General features: G+C 40.6%; 1 protein-coding gene across 1 annotated transcript in view; it reads left to right on the forward strand.

The window, feature by feature from the left end:
• Nucleotides 1-13,368: 13,368 nt before the first annotated feature.
• Nucleotides 13,369-23,829, forward strand: part of LOC140495986 (short transient receptor potential channel 5-like) — an 87,479-nt gene continuing 77,018 nt past the window's right edge. Inside the window, exon 1 of the mRNA XM_072595367.1 lies at nt 13,369-14,186. The gene's annotated coding sequence lies outside the window, so the exon portion shown is untranslated. The remainder of the gene's footprint in view (nt 14,187-23,829) is intronic.

The following is a 23,829-nucleotide window of genomic DNA, read 5'->3' on the forward strand; positions in this document are numbered from 1 at the left end:
GCATCTGGATGAGTATATGAAGGGTTTAGATTAGATTAGATTCCCTCCAGTGTGCAAACAGGCCCTTCGGCCCAACAAGTCCAGCAGAGGCATAGGAGCCAAATGCTGCAGAATGGGACTAGATTTATTTAGAACAGCATAGACGAGTTGGACCGAAGGGTCTGTTTCCGTGCTGTATATCTCTGTGACTCTGACACTATTTACAAGGTGTTCTGCAGCAACTCACCTTTTACAGTGCCATCTAAACCAATGAGCTGCATCACTTAGTATGACAAGGGGCAAATACATGAAAGCACCACGACCTACACATTTCCCTCTAGGTCACATGCCATCCTGACAGTAATATATCACTATTCCTTCACTGTCATTGCACCAGAATCCTGGAATTCTAATGTCACCGTGGGTGCACCTACACTAAGCAGTTCAAGAAGGCAGCTGACCGTCATCTTCTAAAGTAGGGACATTCAATAAATGCTGGCCTAACCAGCAGCACTCACGGCGGATGAAAGAATAAATACAAATAGTTCTGAGAACACAACTTACTGAATTTCCGAGCAAGCAGTTAGTAATGTGAACAGGATTTGAAGTGCAGTTATCCCCCGCATCACGTAAACATTTGATACTTCATGTTTTTCATAAAGTCATTAGAAGAAACTAGAAATTGAATGCCTGATTTTAGATAAGGGATAAATCTGCAAAACCTGAAAAGCACGCTCAAAGACCTTTGCTCATGTCCTTAGGATGACAGCACCTCCTACTCTGTGTGCATTTATGTGTCTTTGAGACCATAGATAGGATTATGTGCAAATGTGTGTATATATGATAATTATGTGTATGCGACAGACATTGGATTGGATTTTCATTTGCTGGTAAGATTGGCATTAGGATTGTAACTTAAAAATAGTGTTCCTGGAGGGAAATTCTCCAATTCCTACGGGATAGATCACGGTTTTCAACTGGAATGTGGTAGAGTGTGGTGAGAATGAGAAACCCACTAACCTTCTATTAATGATTTTCTGAGCTCCCCACAGAGCTTACTAACAAGCCAGAGAGAGTCAGGACAGGATTTTCCATTGTTAATACAGCAAACCTGAATATCAGTTCAAAACTGTCTGATCGACCATAGGGACAACTGAAAGTTTGTTTTTAATGGATGAAAAGTGTTTGTTCTTGGGGCATCCTGCGCAGGAGCAAGTGCTTCATTTTGACTGCATCACCATTTTCCTTTGCCTTTTTGGTGCCGGCTCTTCAAGGTGCTGTCTTCAACAAGGCTCCCATCTGTCTTTGCTGTTGGTGCTCTGCAGGCATCTACCACCTTCTGCGTGCTACCAACTGGGCACCAAGCTCACCTCTTTATCAGTTAGGAGATTAGAATTTCAAAACAGTGATGCATGAGCAAACACAGGAGAGAAGCATGGTTGGGACGCAGAATTTCATTCAGACATTGAGTTCCTGATCCCACTTTAGAAATCTGGCCCATTGTGTACTGTGTTTGTCAGATGAAGCATGTATCAGATTATGTTCATCTCTGCAACAGTATTGGCAGTCAGAATAATTTTCTCATGAAGGCATAAACTGAGTTCTGTTGATGCTTTCATTCTCTCTCAGTTGCTGACTAACTTAATGTGTGTTTCTAGAATGTTCTAAATGTTCTATTTTTATTTCATATTTTCACTATTCCTAGTCTTTCTTTTAACCTGCACAAAATATCAAAGCAGTTTCTCTGTTTAGACCCTGCCAGGGTGCACTACTTCAGTCTAATAAGAAAAGTTGCTAACTAAACAGTAGAAAGCCCAGCTGTCTCAATTTTAATTTTATAAATCAATGCTATCCTTTGAGCTTTATGCCAGTCTTGAAGGGCTGATGGTTATTGTTTGGTTTATATATACATTACAGTCACAGACACAAGTCTTTCAAACCTCAAAGATTTCTCCCTCAAAGAACTAGATGAACATTAAAGTCTTACCTTACAATTGTAAATCAACAACAAAGCCTTCAGTGCTTTAGAAACACAGCAGTCAATGTAACAATGCCCTTGGTGGTCAGTTTATGCTGACAATACAATTTTGATTGTCAGAATGAAATAGTCACATGGTTTAAATATAGCTAAACACCCACATGAATTTCAAGCCCTACACACTCTTTTTGCCCTTTGCTCTTTTTACGAAGAGATGAACACCTAGTGGGGAGTTTGGGACAAGAAGAGAACAATTTCAAGCTTGATGTGAACTTTGGAAGTGAGTAGCTAAACTAAATCTATCTAAAAGACATCACCCCAGAGCCCAGTGTTAATTGCATTGTCCAAGATCTATTTATTGCTTTTCTCAGCAGGACTAGTGAGCAAATGTTTGAGGATGTAACTCTGAAGATGGACGAGGGAGATCCAGTAGATGTAGTGTACCTGGATTTTCAGAAAGCTTTTGATAAAGTCCCACATAGGAGGTTAGTGAGCAAATTTAGGGTGCATGATATTGGGGGCAAAGTACTAACTTGGATTGAAAGTTGGTTGGCTGATAGAAAACAAAGAGTAGTGATAAACGGCTCCATTTCGGAATGGCAGGCAGTGACCAGTGGGGTACTGCAGGGATCAGTACTGGGACCGCAGCTTTTTACAATATATGTTAATGATATAGTAGATGGTATTAGCAATAACATTAGCAAATTTGCTGATGATACTAAGCTGGGTGGCAGGGTGAAATGTGATGAGGATGTTAGGAGATTACAGGATGACCTGGATAGGATAGGTGAGTGGTCAGATGCATGGCAGATGCATTTAATGTGGATAAATGTATGGTTATCCATTTGGTGGCAAGAACAGGAAGGCAGATTACTACCTAAATGGAATCAATTTAGGTAAAGGGGCAGTACAGAGAGATCTGGGTGTTCTTGTACACCAGTCAATGAAGGTAAGCATGCAGGTACAGCAGATAGTGAAGAAGGCTAATAACATGCTGGCCTTCATAACAAGAGGGATTGAGTATAGAAGCAAAGAAGTTCTTCTGCAGCTGTACAGGGCCCTGGTGAGACCACACCTGGAGTACTGTGTGCAGTTCTGGTCTCCAAATTTGAGGAAAGACATTCTGGCTATTGAGGGAGTGCAGCGTAGGTTCACGAGGTCAATTTCTGGAATGGCGGGATTACCTTACCCTGAAAGACTGGAGCGACTGGGCTTGTATACCCTTTAGTTTAGAAGACTGAGAGGGGATCTGATTGAGACATATAAGATTATTAAAGGATTGGACACTCTGGAGGCAGGAAACATGTTTCCGCTGATGGGTGAGTGCTGAACCAGAGGACACAACTTAAAAATATGGGGTAGACCATTTAGGACAGAGATGAGAAGAAACTTCTTCACCCAGAGAGTGGTGGCTGTGTGGAATGCTCTGCCCCAGAGGGCAGTGGAGGCCCAGTCTCTAGATTCATTTAAGAAAGAGTTGGATAGAGCTCTCAAGGATTGTGGAATTAAGGGTTATGGAGATAAGGCAGGAACAGGATACTGATTAAGGATGATCAGCCATGATCGTATTGAATGGTGGTGCAGGCTCAAAGGGCAGAATGGCCTACTCCTGCACCTATTGTCTATTGTCTAAATGCAAGCACTGATCCCTTTCCTGAGTTATTGAGACTAGCAAGAAAACCTGTATAGCTCTGGATGAAACCAACTAACTCTTCAATACTTTGGATATCTGAGGTGCGAAAATCTACATTTTCCAAGCTCAATGAAAAAGGCTTGGAGGCTGGTACATTAGAAGAGTTTTGTAGACAGGCCGGCTTCCCAAAACATGTCTGCGTATGGAAAGGTTTCATTGGGATAGACTTGACACTGGATGGGTTGCAGCTCCTCACAGTGAGGCACAGAATTAGATAGTTTATGGCAGCGCTTATCAATTTGGCAATGATAACAGTATTTTCCTTACATAACAACCATGCATTAATCCTTACTGTGTATGGAGACTGTCAGTTCAATCAAGGTGTCTTCCTGGAATCAGATTCAGGGCTTTTTCAGCCAGAGTCTTCATGGTCCAACGATAGTGTTGCAGAGGTGAAAGGTCTCATTACTCCAGTGGAGGGGTTTCTTATCAACCCACTGGACCTACCAGCTTCGGATCTCTTTATTTGATTGTTTCTCTGCAGACAATCAAGGGCACATCAATTCACGCATCTGCAGTGCCCAACTCTCCCAGTGAGATCTAAATCACTGCAGGAGACCTCGAATTAGGAAGTTGTGTCAAGAGAGTTGTACCAGTAGCTATGTTCATGCCATCAATGGGCTTGGGCCACTGAGTAGCTACAGTATGTGTTAGTTTACATTTTTATATCTAATTTATTCCTAGTCCTATGTCATAGAGACCCACTGTGTCAAAGAGCAGGAAATTTCCTTGCCTAAAGGGCATTGGTGAACAGCAATCAGGTAGCCTTATGTTTAACATTGCTGGTACCATCTTATTATTCCAGATTTAGTCACTTAATTGAATTTATATTCCTTTGTTGCTATACTGTGATTTGAACTCAAGTTTAGTCCAGGCCTCTGGACTACTAGTCGAGTATAACCACAATGCTATCATACAGTATTTCACTCATAACATGAAATATTATCCAGTGCATTGTGAGAAATGTCACAGAGATTCAGCCACACAATAATGTCAAATAGCAATGGTTTGTGAAAAGAATTAATTCAATTTTTGGCTGCCGCTTTCATTTATAAACTGCTCAAATTTGTCTTTTTCAGACTATATCATCCGAAGATATCTGATTGACTCACAGGCTGCCATATTTCAGCTTCCAATCATTCCCCACTGATCTCAACTCCTACCTGTCGTCTTTTATTCCAGAAAGAATCCAAAGAATTTTAAAATCCAGGTTTAATATAATCTATCCACGATTTCTTAATTCACTTTATCTTCTGGTTTTCCTTATGGTTATTGACATTTCCCGAGGGCTTATTCATTTAAAAGATGTATTAGATTATATGACAAATGAATGGGAATTAAAAACTATTTTGTCTATTTGTTGGGTTTGCATTTTAAGCCTATATAAAGTTTGGATTGGTTTATTTTTGTCACATGAATGCTGTAATGGTGAGTTTATAACACCATTTCTTCTTTCCTAAACCTTCAAATTGAACACTTTGTGCTTAGAATACTTAGTAACAATCCAACACATACGCTTATCACCTGCTGTGTTGCCATTTCAGCCATCCTCATATTTTGTTATCTTTGCAGAAAATATAAACATAACAATGTGACTGCATTCAGCATTCACCAGATCACATTCTTTTGCCAATCATCACAACTTTCACTTGCTTGAAACTGGTTACATTCTTAACTTTTCTGATGACAGGCCATTGACTAGGAATGTTAACTCTGCTTTTACACAGATGCTGCCTAACCTACTGAGTATTTCTAGCATTTACTGTTTTTCTATCCAAGATACAGTGAGGTTGGAGTGATAGAAAGAGAGGAACATGTGGGACATAGTTAAAGGGATATAGTCAAGATTGATTAAGCCAGAGGCAAGAATAATGGATAGAGGGGAAGCAGGATGAAGAAGGTACAGTAACAGAAGGAAAAAAGACAAATGACAATCGGTTTGGGACGGGGTAATGAAAAGTAGATCAGATTCAAAGGAATGCGAAGATGATATTGAGGAAGAAATTATGAAACTGTAGTTTTGATTAATAAGAGGAACAAATAGAGCAAAAGGGAAATAAAATAAGATTAAATGACCAGCTCCATTATCCATTATAATGAATGACTGAACTTCACGAACAACTGTATTCAGTAGATAACAAGAGACCCCACACTCAAGTGAACTATGGATCGCCATGACCAACGAGTGAATTAAAAAAAAATACAGCAGTAAAGACTAGCTAGAACTGATCAGTACAAGAGTAAATTAGATGCTAGGAATACTGCAGTGAATAACTCATCATCTGAGTCCCCAAAACCTGTCCACCATCTACAAGGTGTAAGTCAGGAGTGCAATGGAAGACTCCACATTTGCCTGGACAGATGCAGCTCCAAAATCACTCTAGAAGCTTGACAGCATCCAGATCAAAGTAGCCTGCTTGATTGGCAGCTCATCTACAAGTATCCACTCTGTCCACCACTCAGTAACAGCAGTGTGTAGTATCTACAAGATGCACTGCAGAAATTCACCCAAGATCCCAAGAGAGCACCTGCCAAACCCACGACCACTTCCATCTCGAAGGGCAAGAGCAGAAGATACATGGGAACACCAACAACTCCAAGTTCCCCTCCAAGCCAACCGCCATATTGACTTGGAAATATATTAGCTGAAAATGTGTTGCTGGAAAAGCGCAGCAGGTCAGGCAGCATCCAAGGAACAGGAGAATCGACGTTTTGGGCATAAGCCCTTCTTCAGGAATAAGGAAAGTGTGACACACTTTCCTCATTCCTGAAGAAGGGCTTATGCCCGAAACGTTGATTCTCCTGTTCCTTGGATGCTGCCTGATCTGCTGCGCTTTTCCAGCAACACATTTTCAGCTCTGATCTCCAGCATCTGCAGTCCTCACTTTCTCCTTGGAAATATATTACCCCTCTTTCACTGTTGCTGGGTCAAAATCTTGGAATTCTCTCCTTAATGCCATTGTTGGTCTACAGGATGTGGACAGCAGTGGTTCAAGAAAACAGCTCACTACCACCTTCTCAAGGACAACTAGGAAGGGACAATAAATTTTGGCCAGCCAGGGATGATCATGTCCAATGAGTGAATCTTAAAAAATACAAGCACCGTCAACTGAATGTAAGATTTGTCTGATCATAAACTTGATCCAAGTGAGGAAGCAAAGCATATCTAGAGACCATCTTCATTCAAGCAATGTCTTATACAAAGATTTTAACAGATAATTGGTAAACAAATAATTGTAACCTGGATAATACAGAATTTGCCACAGTAGAATTGTAGTAGTTTCCAATATAGTGTCTTGCTTGTCCAAAAGCATGATACAGCTGGACAATACAAAGTCAAAAATGTCTACTTATTAACACATGCCTCATCACTGGATTGCAGGGCATTTTCAGCAGTTGACTTCATTCTCTGTCAAAATACAATTTACATCTTGTCATCCCATATGACAGCAAGAGTCTATCAATGGTTCTCTTTTTATCTATTGGATTCAAAGAAAATTAGTCACAATAATGGACTCACTCATGCATAGTGACAATCAAATCAAGACTTGCCAAGTACCATTCACTGGAGTGACAAATGAATAATTTTGTTTTTAAAGTGTGCTTTGTTTTGATGAATGTCACTCTTAAATGGGTTTGCAATCTGTATGATGCTTACTGATCATGAATGTCACCCCTAACAGTTTCTTGATATAGATAACTCTAAATCAAGAGTATAACTATTAGAATACAGTCAAATGTGAGGATGTTCTGGTAGATATTTTCTGTTGTCTGTGTAACCATTGTCTTGACCTGCCTCCAAGTGGTATCAATATTGTGATAGCAGTATTAAGGTTCTCACCTAAGGACAACCTTCAGCCAATACACCAACTAAAATTTCAACCTTTTGACATTGAATCAATGAGACAGCTAATTGGATTTTGGAAATCTATACTGAAGACACAAAGATAATAATTGAGCTCTGTAGAAATTCAGATCTACTTCTTAATGAGTTGCAACTAATGTGTGTTAAGTCTGTAATAACCTTAAATTGGTTTGTTTGAAAATAAATGCCTTCATGGAGCAGGGCAATTGATGAAAAAAAATCAATGAGAATTCTCTTGGAGGGACATCAGCATCATAGAAACGAGCTTTCAGCTCATGACCAATCCCTACAAACATTAGGAATGAGGTGTTCCTGAAACATTGATGGCCAGGAATTGTTTGCACTGCAACATCAGTGGTATTTATTTTCCATGCTTTAACCTTTTTATTATAGGAGGATAAGTAACTTTTTCCAAGTGAATTTTGTCAAAGACTACAGTAGTATCCATGTCCATTATGTAAAGTTAACTTAGTAACAAAAGAACAAAGGACTGCAAGTTGTTAATGGATCTTTTAATATCTAATTGCATCCATACAACACTGCATTTAACCAGCAGTCCCTGATTCTGGTTTTTCAGCAAAGCATTTAGGCTGCCTTCCTGAACAGTGGAAAGTAATGATCCTGAAATTCTCTTGAAAACAAAATTGTCAAAGCAGGAATACCAGTTAAAGGCCAAACCCATGAGCACTATTAACTAGAAAGACAAGAGCAGCAGATACTTGGGAACACTACGATACGTAAGGGTCTCCTCCAAGCACACACCAACTTGATTTGCAAATATAACATCATTCCTTCAGTGATGCTGGGTCAAAACCTTGGAACAAACATGAAAGTGAGTGTACACCAAGTGGACAACAGTGGTTCAACATGGCAGCTCATCAATACCATCTCAAGGGAAATTAAGGATGGGCAATAAATCTTATTCCATCAAGTCATGCTCACATCCCCTGAATGAAGTGAAAAAAGTACAAGATTACGACCATTAAATTTGTAGGTCAGGTATATTTGGTGTAATAGGTACTTTGCTCTGCAATTTCTGCTTCTGTTGCATAAATCCAGCATGCAGACTTCCAATTGCTTAAGCTTTAACCTGGCATCAAAAAGAAGTCACAGCAATTTGAGGGTTTTCTTTGGTCAACAACATCAAAATTATTTTGTGTGTGCTTTTCACATTGAAGTGAACTTTGATTTCAAAGCAACAAATTGAAAGTCTTATATTGATGTTGCTAATCTCCATGTGATGAGTGTAACTCTGCTGCCAGACTCTGATTATGGTGCTCCATGGGGACCTTGGATCTTCATTCCGTTTTCTTCTTTTTCTGTTGCTCCTTTAAAAGTATCAGCATTTCCCCACAATGGTATAACCTAGATAACTAACCTGTTTGAAGAGAAATTTTAGCTTTAAGCCTGGTCAAACCATTTGGTTGATTATTTCAATATTTAAATGTTTTCCCTCCTACTATTTTTCAGCAACCTAGGTCATGGTGAATAAGCATTCTAATGTCGAATAGATATTTCCTAAATATTCAAACTAGCCTCACATAAATGCAAGTTCAAAAAAGCACCCCTGATATCTTGTCTGAACTTCAAATTATATTTGAAGTTAGATCGAAATGTATAATCCTGAGGGGACATGGAGATTATTTTTTTTCTCTCTGGTGCACTCTCCATTTTTCTTCCCGAACCAAAATTGTAAATTAATTCAGATTAGTGATGTCAATTATCTTTCAAGTATACATTCATCGCTGGCATTAATTGATTATCTCACTTGGATAGCATAAGGATTGCTGATGTGAAAAATCGAAATTTCACAGTTTAAGGCTGTGTTTGGAGACTGAAGGTTTGTTGGTGAAACACACTGATCATTAAATATTATGCCCTACAACTTGTGCATGTTCATGTATCAATAAGTTGTTGCATTTAATTCAGCGTCAATAATTTCCAATTGTCACTACCCATGCAATGCTTGAGGATATGAGCGACATTTGAGAAAATGTAATTTAGGAGATGTGACTGTGTTTAGAATGAAGGTGCACAGATGCTCACTGAGTACTTTTCTAATTGTGATAATTTGTGTCGTGTTTGGTCTGCACACTAATAATGAAGTTTTGATTGTTATAAACCACTTGGTGACAGTTATCCAGAGTAGAGATATTATATCTGCTCTTCAGTCACATTAAAGTTCAATTTATTGAGGTTTACAAATGACATTGAGTTATTCTGTCTTTGATGTGCAAAATATTTGAATTTGAACGATTTATTGTCAATTGTATTTTACAATAAATAATACAGTAAGATACAGTGAACAGCTTTAACTGTTGCCACAATCTAGTGCCATTTTGAATAGTTTAAGAATAAAAAGAAAATGATATAAAAAGAGAATTTGTCTTTGTTCTGCCACTTTTTCCATGAGTCCTGAGCCCTGAACTAGCTCACCAACAACATCTGTGCCGTCACCCATCCTCCACTACCTCACCACCTCTGCACCGGACCCACCAATGTCAGAATCGGCACTCTTCAGGCGCCATCTTTTCACCCCTGGGCCCATCTCGCCAACGCTGCTGCCGATGTGCTGTACCCACACTCACCCTTCTATGTTTTCTCTCAACTTTATTCCAATGTTGCCTAAACATGTAAAATCTGCATTGAGATAACATTCAAGGGAGCTGGCTTATCCATTGAATAAGAGTCTGTTCTTCAAGTATTAGTGTTGACAGTGTGTTTTGGAAGTCTATTCCAACATTCCAAAGGAGGCTGGGGTAAAGATTAATGCCGGTATTTGTACAATGCACTTTCTTACAGGGGACACTGAATAATGACCGGGTATGAGAACCATGACATCCATCCTCATTAGTCAAACTGGTGAAGCCAAATGTTACACTTCAAATGCCATGCTGGGAAGAATCTATTATTAATGCACAGGTTGGGTTTCAAATATTGCACACAATATTGTGCCCCAGTATTACACTGAGGTATTAAAATCAAACATATAGAAAGTTTAAAGCAATTATTTGCAATTTTGCTACACAGCAAACTCATAATGGAAATTTCTGCCGTTTGTTAAAAATATCCAAGAGACAAAATTATTTTCTGACGATCCAGGAGAATTACCATATGACTATAAGAAAAATAAACCATACGTAAAACTTAAAATACAAAGTAGGAATTTATTCCACGTAAATTAAAATAATTACGATATAACAAATATTTCATTTTAAATTGATTTGTTTCTTTGTTTGCACAGAGACAGAAAAACATGATAAACAGGAATGGCAGGGGTGGCCCAGTGGCTCAGTGGTTAGCACTGCTGCCTCACAGCACCAGGGTCCCAGGTTCAATTCCAGCCTCAGGTGACTGACTGTGTGGCATTTGCACATTCTCTGTGTGTCTGTGTGGGTTTGCTCCGGTTTCCTACCACAGTCCAAAGATATGCAGGTCAGGTGAATTGGCCATGCTAAATTGCCCATAGTGTTAGGTATGTTAGTCAGAGGGAAATGGGTCTGGGTGGGTTACTCTTCAGAGGGTTGGTGTGGACTGGTTAGGTTGAAGGGCCTGTTTCTACACTGTAGGGGAATCTGATCTAAACTGTATGCTCCCTCTGAATCACGTTATAGCTTAAGCACCCAAAAATCGATCTCTGTCTTGAATATACTCAAAGAATGAGCAAATTCCACCCTCGAGAACAGAAAATCCGAAGATTCACAGATTCATGACTTGGTGAATGAAGCAATTTCTTCTCATCTCAGTTCTATATGACCCCTTGTCTTGAAATGGTGATTCTTAGTTCTAAACTCTCCAGCCAGGAGAAATAAATTCTGAACATCCAACCTGCAAGTCGTCCAAGAATTTTATACATTTCAAAGAGACGACCTATCATTTTTCCAAACATCAAAGAATATAAGCAAACTCTATTAAACCTCCACTTGAAGGTCAGCCCTCTCATTCCAGGGAATTAACCTTTACATAAGAAAGAGGAGCTGAAGTAGATCATTTGGTCTCTCATGTTAGCTCGAGAATTGAATAAGACTATGGCTAATTACTTGTGTTTCAAATCCCACATTCCCAATAACCTCCAACTACCTTTGATTCCCTTGGCTAAGAAGAAACTGTCTACCTTACTTTAAACATTTTTTAATGACCACACCTCCACGGCTATCTAAGGCTGACAGTTTCAAAATCATACAGTCTTTTGAAAGAATTGTTTTCTTTACCTCTGCACAAAAGGATAACCCCATTTTAAACAAAAACATAAATAGCTGGTGAAACTCAGCAGGTTTGTCAACATCTGAGAGAAGAAAGCAGAGTTAATGTTTCAAGTTCGATGTCTCTTCATCAACTCTCCCCACAGATGCTTGCAGACCTATCAAGTTTCATTAGCAGTTTCTGTTTTGTTTCAGATTTCCAGCAGCAGTTCTTTATTTTGTTTTGCTTTAATCCTGTTGTTCTTCCAGTTTACCTTTGGCCTCAGTCTGACAGTGGAACAACACCTGATATTTAGCCTTGGGAACTTACAACCCAGTGGCCTCAATATTGACTTCACCAGCTTCAAAATCCGCCCCCCCCCCCCCCAGCCTTATCTTATGTCCAGCTCTCTCCCTCCCTGAGCTAACCTAATCTGTCCAACTTCCTTCTCACCTATCCGCTCCACCTTTGCCCCCCCCGACCAATCACAATCACCCCCTAACTGCATCCACCTATCACCTTCCCACAGCTCCACTATTAACTTGTGGGGTCCCCTTCCCCCCAGATCTGACGAAGGGTTTCGGCCTGAACGATTCCCTTTCCAGTTCCTCGGATACTGGCTGACTTTGCTGTGCTTCTCAAGACTTACATCTGTCGCCTCTGATTTCCAGCATCTGCAGTCCTCACTGTCTCCAAGCGATTGTATACTCTTCCGGATTTACTTAATTTTCTAAAGGAACGTTTTGCTTAAAGTTTCTCTTCTCCCCATTGGCTAGCTTTAAAAACAACTCCGGAATCCTCACGTCTCTCCACTAGTCAAATCTGGTTTGGCCCCCTGCCAATACACGTTAGCTGAAGAGTTTATATCGAATAGATGGAAGCTCAAGGACTATATTCTAAAAAAATGAAAATAAGCCATTTGTGACAAATGCCTAATTTATTTACTTATCATTAATAATTCATTCTCTTTTCATTCCACTTTTAACCAAGCCCTCGTTCTTTTATCCTCCATTCCAGTGTATTTGATAGTGAAGTTGAGATTGTGAAGGGGACGGCCAGATTAGCAGTTGGTTTTACCATTAAAAGGCTATATACTCAACTGAGTCAGCGTCACATTTGGCTTAATTGAACTTTTTGGGCCTTTACTCGGGAGGTCATGAGCTCAATCCTCAATCGTGAGACACGAGTGCATAAAGTAGGCAGGTACTTCAGTGCGATATTCGGGATGAAATGTGATGCTGAAGCCCGATGGATGTAGAAAATTCCATGGCTGTATTGACGGAAGAATTTAAGAGTGTTCCCAATGTCCTGCAATAACTGTCGAACACACAACACTTAAATCCAGATTTCTTTTTGGTTTGATGCAGTTTGTCAGAACTTGTGCAAACCTTGTCTGCTACATTTCCCCAGAGCCTAGATTTTCAAAAGAACCTCATTTGAATATCCTAAAGTGGAGAAAGGTGTTACTAAAATCCAAGTTCTTTCTTTGGAGATTGTCGAACCAACCCAAATCACCCCAACGTCGAGGTGCTACATTGGCTAAAAAAAAATCTCAAGCATGTCCTGATTTCTGTTTATTCTGGGCTGCGAGAGCATGGGGGAATATCGAACGGATTCTATCCGGAACTGCAAGAGGGTACATGCTTTGCTAACGAGATGACAACCCCATGAAGCATTGGGAAGAAGCTGCAGTGTTTTTTCTTCCACTGCCCAAACACCGGCGATCTGTGAAAGGTCAAGGATGGGTAAGAAGGAAGGTAAGGAGGAAGGAACGAGGGAATGAAAACAAGAGAAACGAAGGAGAATGTGAAGGAAAGAACCTCAGAACTTACCTGTCACCGTTTGCAGTGTGTGTGTGTGTGTGTGTGTGTTTGTGAGAGAGAGAGGCAGCCCCCGCTTCTGGAGCATGTGCTATGTGTCGGACTCGCGTTCTCACCAAAGGCTGACTGAGTGACGCCTCTGTCACATCAATGCAGAGCTGTACCTACATTACTGACCTATCGAAGATCCTGTCATCCAAGAGCAAATACCCCTCCTGCCCTGGCTTCAGAGGTGGGGAGGGGGTGAAGTGTGCTGGGTATTGACAGAGGCTCGGAATGTAAAACCCAGCTTCTCCTCAGCTCTCCGATCTCGATGGAGAGAGCAGCGCGACTGGGTTCCTAAGGAGGATCTGGAGAAGCCCGAGAGGGACTGACAACAACAAGCCTCTCTGCTGCACTTTTTAACCAGCAAGCCCCCGAACCTGGAGGATATCATAACGTTTTCGACACGCTAAATTAAAAGCGAAGTGTCCTCTGGCGGAAAAGTTCATTTTCACAACCGTCGTGTGCTGAGGAGAATTCTAAAACGATTGGGATCTTAGGATCTTCAGCGGTTTACATTGTGTTGTGCGGCGAAGTCTTCAGGATGACAACGTTAGTACAATCGCTGCGTTATAAATTCAGCGAAAACTACACTGCACCGATTTATGGGGGGAACCGAGCATACAGGTAAAGATAAATGTCTTATCCTATTCTAGTGCGTTTGGTTGGTTCTCTTTAAAGCCAAATTTAAATAAAAACATGAATCTTTTTATTTGCTAAGAATGGCTTTGAAATGATGCCATTGCGCGAATTGAATGCAGGCTATTTTTCAACGGTCCTGTCTGAACCACGTAAAGAATTGGATGGTTTTTAGGAAATATCGTGTTTAAAAACAAGCTCCAAAATGGACCCAGTAGACAGAGACTCCGAACCCGTCCGTGCAATAGCAGGCGGTGCTAGCGGCCTTTCACTGGGGTACTGTAAGATCTGCTCAGATGGACCTACGGGCAAAAGCGGGCAAAGAGAAGGCAGCCTTATTCCGTTTACAGTTACTCAGAACTCTCTCACACTCATGCCCCCCCCCCCCCCCCCACACACACACACACAGCTTTTTTTAAAACAAGTCAACTGAATCAGTCAGGGGCAATAAACAACTCAGTAAGCTTTTATTAAACCCGTCTGGAAAAAAGAACATACACTTTGGAAGATCCACTGACAGTGGACAGGTCTCGCCTTCAGTGCGTGGATCTGAATTAATTGATGGAACCCAAACGTGTGAAAGTACCATTGATTTCTGGCTTGTTAATTTGGGGGAAGTGGGCTGGGCTGGACTGGAGGGGTTTAAATCCCTCAGCCTTACAGGTAGCTCTTGTAAAATTGCTTATAGGTTTTTATTTAATGGAATCTTCATCCTTGGTTCTATTGCTTGGTGGTGTTCCTGCCTGACTCAGCGAGGCAACTAGATGACAATTTCAGCCTCTAAGATACCAGTCTTTTATGAACTATGTATGGGTCTCTTTAACGGGATCCCATCTTCCCGAACACTTAAAGCTGTTTCTAGGGCTGTGACTGTTTTCCTCTTCCTCCTCCTCCCCCCCCATAAAAATATCACAAAGCAGTGCAATTAATATCGAGGGTCGATTCTCAACAACCAGCGGAGGAAAGCAGTCTGTAACATACCCATAACCTGGCCGGTACTCCTCACAATCTTTACAATTACATTGAAGCAATTTTTCAATTGTACAAGTGTAAACATCCACAGCTGCTGTTGGGACGGGGTGGGGGGTGGTTGGTTTGAATGATGTTGGGATCTCTGTTGCTTACAAGGAATATGAAAGGTTGGGGTGGCCGGTCTTGGGAAATAATTTATTTTGAACTATCTATTTAAGTGTTAAACACTGAATATTGAACCATTGTTAGCAATGGCATTAGGCAATTGGCATTAGGGAACAGAGTTCCTATGCCTGTCCATAAGGCTGACGACTAATGGTTAATCCAGTTTGGATACGCTGTTCTTCAAAATCCTCCCAAAAAATGCTCAGGAGATTTATGAAGCTTTTCCCTGTCACTACGAGCGCATTGACGAACAGCAGGGAGGTTCATTCTGACAGACATGACTCCAATTTCCCACCGACTCCCACTTGCCGAGATCAGCTCCGTTCACCCCAATGCTCGCAGGCAATTTCACAAATCGACCACAAACTGGAAAAGACTGTGGGCGCAGACTTTAGAAGATTCAGATTTTACGTGATTAACCTCAACCCACGCCATCTCCAAAAAAGAAAGTTAAAAATCACACAGCACCAGGTTACAGTCCAACAGGTTTATTTGTAAGCACTGGCTTTCGAAGCGCTGCTCCTTCATCAGATGGTTCAGCTGAAGGAGCAGCGCTCCGAGAGCTAGTGCTTCCAAACAAACCTGTTGGACTATAACCTGGTGTTGTGTGATTTTTAACTTTGTCCAACCCAGTCCAGCACCGGCACCTCCAAACCAAAAAAAAAAGTGAAAGAGATAAGGTCAAGGAGATGAATGTTTGGAGCGGTCACGGCCGTAAATTTGGCGGAAGAGCCACAGAAATCCCAGAGAGAGAGAGAGAGGAAAATGCCGAAGTGTTTTCAGAGCGTTTCCGCCGAAATTACGTCGGCAGGAGAACAGGGGGAATGGCACTGACATTAACCCCACAAAGGTAAAGTCACCATAGTCTTACCACACCACAGGGCTGCTCCCTCATTATAGCGAGGGAGAGAGAACTGGTGGTGGTTTAACCTAAGGGTCACCACACTTCAGGTGGGGATAGGTGGAGAAGGAGAGTCCTTGAGAGAAAAATTAGCCAGTGCGAAAATTGAATTCATACAGCTAAACTTGCAAAAACCATTTGATGACATAACGCAGAGGAAATTACTATTAGCTAAATACAGCGGGTAAACAGGGTAACGTGGCACTAAGTGAGCCAAGGGGAGTAAAGCTCAGGACTGTGATGCCATATGGGTGGGCTCTCTCTGAGACAAAAACTGGATTGGAGCCCCATTGCTCACTCGATAACCATGGCAGGTACATTAATCGTCATTTCATTCCAATAACAAGTTGTAATTCGTAATAGTAACAACTTCCTGTAGGCCGTCACCAAGAGTGAGAGACCAGCCCTAATTCATGCAGAATTATAGCCTCTAACACCTGTACCTGCAAAACTTAGCGACAGAAACATACATCACAAGAGGCAGGAAGTCTGTAATTCTAAGAATAAATTCGAAGAGGTACTCGATCATAATAAAGTGCCGCAGGGGTCTTCCAAACTGGAGTTATGACCTCAGTCCAACCAGGATATAACAGCTCAAAAGGCAATCTGCTTCATTATATCTGCACAGACTCTCCAAATTGGCATCTCTTAATACCACTCTCTTTTTTCCCCTAACATTTTGCGCATTGCTCCCTTTCAAATTACAGTCTTGCCCACTTTCAAATGCAATCATTGAACCTGACTGCACCACACTCTCAGGCAGTGCAGTCCAAAGCTCAGAATGAAACAGCCTCTTCTCAGATTGCTTTTGTTTCTGTTGCCAATTACTTTAAATGTGTGCCTTCTTATTCTCGGTGCTTTCATAGATAGGACGTTTCTCCTTATCTATTCTGTCCAAATATCTCATGGTTCTGAATACCTCTGGAGATCTCCTCTTGGCCTCTACTTTTCCAATTCATTACTGGAGTTCCTCACCCTGGATGCATTCTTGTAAATCTCTCTGTATTCTCACCAGGACTTTCACATCTTCCCTAAAGTTCCGTGCCCAGAACTGAACACTATAATCTATCTGAGACAAAAATTAGTGTTTATATAAAGTCAACATCACAACTTTTACTGTTTTCACTCTGCCCCTATTACTGAAAGCTAGGATGCTGTCTGCTTTATTGACTGCTCTTTCAACCTGTCTTGCCATCTTGTGCAAATATATGCCCATTTTTCCACATTAAAAATCCATCTGCCATCTGCCCATCCATTCCAGCAACTTGTGCATACCTTCTTGGGGTACAACATGATCCTGCTCAAGGGTTACACTGCTTTCAAGCTTTGCATCATCAACAAATTTTGTCCAATGCATCAAAATCCATGTATCAATAAAAATAGTGGTCCCAACACTGAACCTTGGAAAACTTTCCTACTCTCATTCCCCCAGTCAGAAGAATACTCATTTTCCATTACTGTTAGCTTGTGTCTCACAGCTGATCCTGATCCATGTTGCTGCTGTCTCATTTATGCTATGAGCAATACCTTTGCTTGCATGTCTGTGCTGCAGCATTATACCAAAGAGCTTTTGGAAGTGCATGCACAACGCATGAACAACTTTGCCCTCATCAAAACTCTCTGTTACCATTAACAAGTTATTCAAACATAATTTTCCATTAGAAAATCCATGTTAGTTTTCATTAATTAACTTGCATTTGTCTACATAGTCATTAATTTTGCCATGAATTATCGTTTCTAGACATTTCCACCACTGATTGGCCTGTAGTTACAGGATTTATCTTTACACCTTTTTTGAATGAGGGAATAACATTTACAATTCTCCAGTCCCATCACGCCACCCCTGAGTCTAAAGAAGATTGCAAGATTATGGCCAAACGCCTCAACAATTTAATTTCCTTCAGTATGTTTGAATGCATGTCATCCTGTGCCAGTGCCTCATCAACTTTTAGTAACTTTAAGATAATCTATCCTTATTAATTGTAAACATTTGTAGTGATTGAATGAATCCATCTCTCTTCATGGCCTGAGTAGCATCTTCCTTGGTGAAAACAGAATCCTCCTATGCCCCTGCCTCCATGCCCAAATCTCCTTTTTGCTCTCTAACTGACCCTACTCCTCCTTTTACCACTCTTTTACTACATATGCTTATGAAAGATACGAGGATTCCCTTCTGCTTTTACTTCCAGTCTCTTTATATACTCATTTTCTCTTTTAATTTTTTTTTCCACATCTCCTCTGAGTCTTCTGTTTTCAGCCTGGTTGCCAATTGTATTTTCCGCCCGACATTGGTTCATAAGCACATTTTTTTCTTCTTTAACGTAATTCCTATCTTCTTTGTCCTGCATTAAATTCACCAATAGCATGAAGCTTGATAGGAGAAGAAAGCAGAAGAGTGAGTTCAACAAAAAGCTTTAGGACTAATTAATGATAAATAAAATTCACCATTGGGATGGAATACATAAAGGATACATGTACTTCACAAGAGAAACACAACTTGATCAAGGGGGTATGTGGAGGAGACATAGTGGAACTAGTAGGCTCATTATTGATCACATCTATGTGGTATGCTGACAGTAAATAAGGTTGTCATATTACATTGTTAAATCAATCCAGCTCAATTTGTCAAAAGTCCATGCTAAATCCACAATATTCCTCTCAAGATCAGTCTTAGAATGCTGCATACACTTCTACTCACTCTTCTGTAAATAGCCTGCTGGGTCCAAAAGACCACTAACCTGTATCCTATGATTGTTAACACTAAAATGAAGTGTTTTAAGGAACAACTTTCTAAGCTAGTGCCCTTCAGCCTCAGAAAGCGGCATCCCCGAGAAGACATTGAAGTATTTAATATACTTAACAAAAGACAAAGCACAAACATATTATAATTTCGTCAGGCATTAATATCACAAAACAAAAGGATTTAAGTTCAGACAGCTTGTACTGGGCACATTTGGTCAGGGATCATGATGCACTATCTTTCTTAATACTGAATCAGAGCTGGACTGCTAGGAAGGGTTGTCAATGTCAAAGCAATTTTCATTGAAAATATCTTGTGAACTTAAGAGACAACAAGATCAAAAGTGTAAAAATAGCTAAGTATAAAAAAGACACTTTCCTTGTCATCCCATATTTTTATTCTTACCTGTTGAACTACAAAAGGAACAGAAGGTCATGCAGGAAAAGGGGAGGAAAAACTATGCTTGGCAGGACCAGACACACGCTCACTATGAATTTGGAATAATATTCCTTAAACAGTACTATTGAAAATTGAATTCAGTTTTATCACTAAGTGCATTAATGATTGAGATGGTGCTGAGAACAAGGATAACACCTTGACCAGAACTCAACTCAAATTCTCTACATGCCAAATAACTGAAATGCTGGAAAGTTCAGATTACTTCCCAGAAAGAAAAACAAATGGAGAAGAGGAAATGTACTGAAGAAACACTATTCGAGGTGAATTAAACAGATTTTTGATTCACGAGAGTCAAGTGTTGTAGAGAACAAGCAAGAAAGTTAGAGTGACAATCAGATATTGAGAGGCAGAGTAAACTCATACAGCTGAATAGTTTATGCCTGCCCTTATCTTTATAATCTTATGGGAACTTGTTCAGAAAAGTGACTGACAGTTCAGATTAGGGAGATACAATAAATGACAATTAACAAGGTAAAGTATTCCCCAAAGCAATTAAAGGAAAACATTTGTTACTCTGTTTAGAAATTTGTTGTAATTATAAAAACAGAAAATTATGGAGATAAGGCAGTGTCTCTTGTCTAAAAGATGAAGGATTTAACCCTTCATCAGAACTCAAGAAGAAATGTAAGCTAGGTGGAAGGAATTCAACTAAAAGAATTACTACACTTGTAACCTGAAAGAAAGGGATAATATTTCCATAGGGAGTTGTCACAATCTGGCGCTATGACCAGTGGAATCCTTGGAGATACAATGTAAACAGATCTTCTGATATTCCTACAGGAAATGGGAAAAAGCTCTATGGAAAGTTTATCCCCAAAAGTCAGAAATACTCTACAGGTGTAAGATTTGTAATATTCCTTTTTAGGTCTCAAATGGATTTCCCCTGAAACTTTGCTTTTATTTGCATTCATAGTTACAAGCATTTTCCATAAGTAAAACCTGAAACTTAAAATCTTTTGGATGTCATATAGTGGATAGAGAATATGGACTCATAATCATTCTTTTATCAAAAGATAAGTTTCAGAGTTCAAATAACCATGTAATCCCAATGATGTGGAGGTGCCAGTGTTGGACTGGGGTGGACAAGGTCAGAAGTCACACGATACCAAGTTATAGTCCAACATGTTTATTTGAAATCACAAGCTTTCGGAGCACTGCTCCTTCATCAGGTGACCCTGAAAGCACATAATCTTATACCGTAAAAGGCAGAAAGTAATAAGCTGTCAGATCTTATCATTCAGTCTCAGTCTACAGTAATATTTTGATTATTTTGGAAGATGTATGAGGAAGATGAGCAAGACAAAAGATGGAAAATTATAGGCCAATTAGCCTAACCTCGGTTGTTGGTAAAATTCTGGAATCCATCATTAAGGATGAGGTTTCTAAATTCTTGGAAGAGCAGGGTCAGATTAGAACAAGTCAACATGGGTTTAGTAAGGGGAGGTCGTGCCTGTCAAACCTGTTGGAATTCTGTGAAGAGGTGACAAGTAGGTCTAGACTTCCAAAAGGCCTTTGATAAGGTGCCACATGGGAGGCTGCTGAGCAAGGTGAGGGCCCATGGTGTTCGAGGTGAGCTACTGGTATGGATTGAGGATAGGCTGTCTGACAGAGGCAGAGAGTTGGGTTAAAAGTTCTTTTTCGGAATAGCAGCCGGTGACAAGCAGTGTCCCGCAGGGTTCAGTGTTGGGGCTGCAGCTGTTCATGTTATGTATTAATGATCTGGATGAAGGGACTGGGGGCATTCTTGCGAAGTTTGCCGATGATACAAAGTTAGGTGGACAGACAGGTAGTACTGAGGAAGTGGGGAGGCTGCAGAAGGATCTAGACAGTTTGGGAGAATGGTCCAGGAAATGGCTGATGGAATTCAATGTGAGCAAATACGAGGTCTTGCACTTTGGAAAAAAGAATACAAGCATGGACTACTTTCTAAACGGTGAGAAAATTCGTAAAGCCAAAGTAGAAAGGAATCTGGGAGTGCTAGTCCAGGATTCTCTAAAGGTAAACATGCAGGTTGAGTCCATGATTAAGAAAGCAAATGCAATGTTGTCATTTATCTCAAGAGGGTTGGAATATAAAAGCACCGCTGTGCTACTGAGACTTTATAAAGTTCTGGTTAGGCCGCATTTGGAGTACTGTGTCCAGTTTTGGTCCCCACACCTCAGGAAGGACATACTGGCACTGGAGTGTGTCCAGCGGAGATTCATACGGATGATCCCTGGAATGGTAGGTCTAACATACGAGGAACGGCTGAGGATCCTGGGATTGTATTCATTGGAGTTTAGAAGATTAAGGGGAGATCTAATAGAAACTTACAAGATAATACATGGCTTGGAAAGGGTGGACGCTAGGAAATTGTTTCCGTTAGGCGAGGAGACTAGGACCCGTGGACAGAGCCTTAGAATTAGAGGGGGTAAATTCAGACCAGAAATGCAGAGACATTTCTTCAGCCAGAGAGTGGTGGGCCTGTGGAATTCATTGCCGCAGAGTGCAGTGGAGGCCGGGACGCTAAATGTCTTCAAGGCAGAGATTGATAAATTCTTGATGTCACAAGGAATTAAGGGCTACGGGGAGAATGCGGGTAAGTGGAGTTGAAATGCCCATCAGCCATGATTGAATGGCGGAGTAGACTTGATGGGCCGAATGGCCTTACTTCCACTCCTATGTATTATGGTCTTATGGTCTAAGATTTTTTGTTTTCAGTAGTGTTTGCAAACTTGGATGTAGTTAACTTTTTATATTGATAATTCCTCATGTTTTACACTGAGGATACATTTCATTGTATTGTGTAACATGGTTACTGCGCTAAATGGGACCGATTTTGAACAGATCTAGCAACTCTAAATTGGACATCCATGAGGTACTGCATGCCATCAGGAAAGGCAGAATTATATTTGGCTACATGGTCGAGTTTGTATCTTCACTTTACAATTACCATCAAACCAGGAAATCTGGTTCAATGAAGAATGTAGGAGGGCATGCCAGGAGAGACACCAGGCATACTAAAAATAGGATATTAATCTGGTGAAGATACAACAAAGGACTATTTGCAGAACAAACAGTGAAAGCAGCATGCAATAGTCGTGGTTAAGTGATCCCACAGTAAATGGATCAGATCCAATATTTACATTCATGCCATGTTCAATTACGAATAGTGGTGGGAAATAAACAAATTAATAGGAGATGGAGACTCCACAAATATCCAGATCCTCAGTGATGGGGAAGCCCAGAATATATAGCAGATGCATTCTTAAATTGAGAGGAGAAAGATTTTAAACAGGCATAAGAGGCAAATGTTTCCCACAGAGAGCAGTTCACGTGTGGAATGAATGTCATGAGAAAGTGGTGGAAGTGGATATAATTACAACGTTTAAAAGACATTTGAATATATAGATGAATAGGAAAGGTTTGGAGGGATATGGGCTAGGAGCAGGCAGGTGGGACTAGTTTAGTTTGGGATTATGTTCAGCATGGAATCACAGACGAATCACAGATTGTGGGTTTGGTGATGACCACACTGCTTGATAGACTGGTCGAACCGAAGGGTCTGTTTTCATGCTGTATGACTGTATGACTCTATCAGTTAAAAAAAGACAATGCTGAAGCAATTGCAAAAATTTTCAACCAGAAATGCCCAATTGATAATACATCTCAGCCTCCTCCTGAGATCCTCAGCATCACCGATGCCAGTCTTCAAGTGCTTCAACTCACTCTACATGATATCTAGCCATGGATATTGCAAAGGTGACGGGCCCTGACAATGCTCTAGCATTATACTGAAGATGAGTGCACCAGAACCATACATGTTCCTAGCCAATGTGTTCCAGTATAGCTTCAAAACTGGTATTATTCGGTCAACATGAAAAGTTGCCCAACTATGTCCTGTCCAAAAAAAACCTGAAAATTCCAACCTGGACAATTACTGTTCTATCAGTTTACTCTCAATCATCAGCAAACTGTGTGAACAGGTTATTGACTATGATATCAAGTGGCACTTACAAAGGAATAACCTGCTCACTGATAAACAGTTTGAGTTTTGCCAGGGCCACTTGGCTTCTGATCTCATTGAAGCCTTGGTCCAAACATGGATCAAAGAGCTTAATTCCAGAGTGAGATGAGAGTGACTGCTTGAGCAACACTCAAGAAGCTTGGCACAGTCCAGCATAAAGCTTGATTGGCCCCACATCCTCCATCTTCAACACTCACTCCCTTCACTAATGACACACAGTGGCAGCAATGTGAACCATCTGCAAGATACTTTGCAGTAATTGATCAAAGTTCGTCTGATGGTACTCTCCAAGATAAGGGCAGTAGATGCATGAGAACACCACCATCATGCTACACTGAATCTTGCCTTGGAAATATATTGTTTCTTCAGCGCCACTGGGTCAAAATCC

The sequence above is a fragment of the Chiloscyllium punctatum genome, chromosome 25 (assembly GCF_047496795.1).
Source record: "Chiloscyllium punctatum isolate Juve2018m chromosome 25, sChiPun1.3, whole genome shotgun sequence".
NCBI classification, from domain to species: Eukaryota; Metazoa; Chordata; class Chondrichthyes; order Orectolobiformes; family Hemiscylliidae; genus Chiloscyllium; species Chiloscyllium punctatum.